Consider the following 4,172-nt stretch of genomic DNA (forward strand, 5'->3'; position numbering starts at 1 on the left):
GCCTGCAATATGCTCCTCAATACCACATGGAGGATCTTGGATCAATAGGCTTTGGACTCACTGTACAGATCATCCGCCATACATGCTAAGCTGAAAGCATCCCAGTGAAAGAAAAGTCCTTGCTTAAGTTCTTCCCTTGCCAGTCCAACCCCATCTGCTTAGTATCATTCAGGACCTCCTCGTATTTTCAGGTTCACCAATGGCATATTTTGATGACTTCCAGGGCTCTTTGACTTTTTCCTTTCAAACATCTGTATCTGAAGGAAGCTTTACATTTATGTCACTGGGTTGTCAGAGGGAAAGGAGTTTGACAGGTTTGCTTTGTTGTTGCTATGCAGTTCCTGACTCTGCATTTGACCTGTAGATTCCTCCAGACTAGAAAAAAGTCACTTCATGCAAAGCTGATGGAGTTTTGAAGATTCCCCACCTTTAAAATCATTTGTGGACATGATCCTCAAGCGAGGGATCAAGACGGAGTGTGGAAGCAGATCTAAGGACCAGCTCAGAAGGTATGAAGTGACAGGAGCAATGAGAGTCAGCTGGAAAGGATGGTGGCAGGGCACTGACCCAAGTAGAAGTGAAGTTCAGTTAAGCAGTTCCACTAACGTCTGCAGGTGCCAGTGATCTAAGGAGCTACCCATTTGGAGTCATTATCAGTATGATAGATATTAGAGAGATGTGATTTTCTTGGGACTTTCCTGGTGGAGGCAAGTAACTTTCATTTAAAGAGTCTGCTGGCAAGTGTACCTTGGAGAGGACTACCGGAGTGGAAAGATCCTAGGACCAGAAAAGGTTATTCAAACAACAATCCAGTTAACCTTCTCCATCTATCACCACTAGACAGTATCCACATTACTAATTCCAGAAAGTGTGGAATTTAACCCTGTGGTTTTATTTATTTATTTTAGTGTGTTGGTCTTATTCTAGACAAAGTTTTGTTTTGTTTTGGGTGGGATGCAAAGAAGGAACCACACAGAAAAATATCAGTATGCATTTATGAAAAGAAAAGTCATCATCAAGCTAGTCAGTCTTCAGGGGGTGTAACTCAGTGGTAGAGCATGTGCTTTGCATGTACAAGGTCCCTGGTTCAATTCCTGGCACCTCCACTTCACCATTTAGCAACCTCATCCTCTAATTTCTTTATCATGATTGTTCTGCTCACAGGAAAAGGAAGCCAATGGTCCAAACAGTTGCTTTTAGTGTTCTTCCATTTATACCTGTTGGGGCTTAACATCTCCCTGGGCAGTATGTCAGCAGAAGGAAGACAAGAAGGAAGAGACAGAGAAGGAACCAGCCCTTGCCCCAAAGCAAGAAGACTTTCACCACAACGTGTAATCAATTAATACTCAGTTTCAGTTAGCATATCATGGATAATCAAGGTAGAAGAACAAGGACAGAGAGAAAAGAGAAAAGGAAATAGCCCTACGAAAACCCCTTAATGCTTTTAATCATTTAAAGTCAGACTAGAGGAAAGTTTCCAGCTGATTTTCTGGCCCCTAGTGGCACAGTGGTTAAGAGTTCGTCTGCTAACCAAAAGGTGGACAGTTCCAGTCCTTCAGCCTCTCCTTGGAAACCCTATGGGGCAGTTCTCTCTGCCCAATATGGACTTTAGGAGTCAGAATTGACTCAGTCCCAATGGGTTAAAATGGCCCTCTATGGCAATCTTTGACAGAGCTGTCAATGGGGGATGAGTGATTAGGGGACATTGAAGAAACCAGACAACAGCACTCAAGAAACACAGAGATATTCAACATGAACATTGCAACTATAATCCAAATTTTAGCGACCGACAGTATCACTGGCCACAATAGTTCAATTTGGGAGTAGATTAGCTTTAAGGTCTTAACAGTTTCTTGTGCCACTCCTGGTTTTAGCAGAGCAGTTATTCTCGTTCATCATAAAACGACTTTCATTGGAGAATTTCAAACACCATGTTGTAGAAAATATCCCACACTGCACACACACCTAGCTGAATTAAAATGACATATGAGCATTGGTGAGTACCCTATTAAAATTCCTTCCCTTCTACATTTCTTATATTTGGCTACAGAATTCTACTTTCTTTTCTTTAGAACTTTAAATAAAGTCACAGAACGTATTCATTTCACACCACACGAAAGATTTTTGAGGGAGATGCATCCAAAGGACTATGTAGAGGGGTGAGGAGAAAGAGAGCAGAGAAGGGTAAAAACAGATAGATGCATCTCAGTTGCTTGTGTTTCCTATAACAAACATTCTCAATTGGAAGCCATTTCAAGAAGCTTCTACTTCTTGCCAAACCAGAAATGAGGCACCAAGAAGGAGTTCCAACCTTCAATACCTGAGCTGGAATCAGAGGCCTTATCCTTCGGGCCACAGGACTGATACACTAAAAAGTAGTCCAAATCTGAAAGGAAAGTGTTGCTCGGGAGCATGTGGTTTCTGTTTCAAATGCTTAACTTTGAAATTGAAAGAAAATTTAACGACATTCAAAAAGGAATCAAGTAGCAGCTGAAACCACTGAAAACAATTACATAGCATTAATAAACTTTGCAATGATCAGGAGTGATGTATTTCTTCCAGGGTGTTCTTCTCTAAGTCACTGATAATAATGATACTTTGGGTGGAGAAATACAAGCCAAGAAGTAAACTCTTCGATAAAGGGGTGCAGATGACAGCATGAGGAGAGGGAGCTCTAAAGGTTAGTATGTTCAGACCTTTCCTGCCTCAAAGATAAGATGGCAATGCCCCAAGGAGAACGGTCTGGAAGCTCAAACAAGAGCTTCCTCTGTCAGAAATGCCTGTTTTTAAAGCCAGGAAAAAATTTTATTTTAATCCGTCTGTAACATGGATTTTAACAACTTGATCCTCTATCAACAAGTAGAAGAATCACCTGACACGAAGATAGAACAAAATAGTGTGTCCCTTACCTCCCTTGGTGAGTGGTTTAGAGGTCTGATGTGCAATTGGGTGACTTCCAAGCTACTTCAAGCAGGAGAAGAGAGCCAAAACAGCTTGGAGGGGTCCTTCTCTCATTGAAATGCTAACTCCTCAGGTACTTTGCTTAAAAGTCATCCCTGAATTGTCTTGGTATTGATCCACAAAGGTATCCAAGGCACTTATGTGTGACCCACCCCCAACTATGCCTCATATAGCCATAGAGGAGGAGAGAAGAGAAATCCACAAATAACTAAAGTACAGCAATTACAAATTCTCTCAGTTTTCACATAGCTTTGGTTTCTTGGAAGTGCTGAGATTTTTTTTAGAAGTAAACAATACTGTTTTCCCAGAAGAAATACTCTGTCTTTCCTCCCCAGAGACGTTAGTCATTCTTTCACAACAAAACTTCCCCGTTTGTTCCCAGATTCCCTGTACATTATTTTCCCCAGGTTTAGGCCGAGACTAATGAACTGTCTTGGGTCATACTCTGGAAGGTATGTAATAATGTATGTTAATTCCTCAAGATAATTACCCTTTTTTCGTTGAATGTGGCAGCAAACAGTGCATAAAGAAGGAAGAGGAAGGAGAGAAAGAAACTGAGAAGGAGTGGCTCACATTGGTAGGCAAGGTGCATCATCAAGAAAGGCAAGTACAGAAATGTAGAAGATTAAACCCAGGCTCCTTTGCCTCCGCATCATTATTGTACATTCTGGTAGGTCCTTGAATTTTCTCTAGCTCTTTTCTCCTGTTTCCCAAAGCTGCAAGAAAGAGGTACAAGGCAATGCAGAGGGATAAGAAGAAGAGTAGCATTCATGTTGCTTCCAGAAAAATAGGTGCAGGTGGGGAACTAAGAACAAAGGGATAAAATCACAACATTTGGCAAGTAATGAAGCCCTCCTTGTCTAACTGTATGATCAGAAACTGGCAGTGATTTGTTTAGGGGTCACCGCTCTGGTTATTAAAATCTAAAGAGATGCAAGGCAAAGACAGAAGGAAGAGCAATGATCCGATGAATGGAAGCACCTCTTTCAAACAAAATATTCTTTCCAACAAAGAGAATTCAAAGAAAACTATCTGAACACTTGAAATAAGAAACCAGTTGGCCACATATAACCAAAAAAACAAACCTGCTACCATCGAGTCAATTCCGACTCACAGAGAACCTGTAGCACAGAGAAGGCCACCACAGGATTACCAAAGAGCAGCTAGTGCATTGCAACTGCCATATAAAAGCCTAAAGGAGGTTGTCAGAA

At 41.3% G+C, this 4,172-nt stretch overlaps 1 non-coding gene across 1 annotated transcript; it reads left to right on the forward strand.

Moving 5' to 3' along the window:
- The first annotated feature begins 1,034 nt into the window (after positions 1-1,034).
- On the forward strand, positions 1,035-1,106 carry TRNAA-UGC (transfer RNA alanine (anticodon UGC)). Its single transcript has one exon. It is a non-coding gene; the product is annotated as a tRNA-Ala (tRNA).
- The last annotated feature ends 3,066 nt before the right edge of the window (positions 1,107-4,172 follow it).

This window comes from Elephas maximus, chromosome 1 (assembly GCF_024166365.1).
Source record: "Elephas maximus indicus isolate mEleMax1 chromosome 1, mEleMax1 primary haplotype, whole genome shotgun sequence".
NCBI lineage: Eukaryota > Metazoa > Chordata > Mammalia > Proboscidea > Elephantidae > Elephas > Elephas maximus.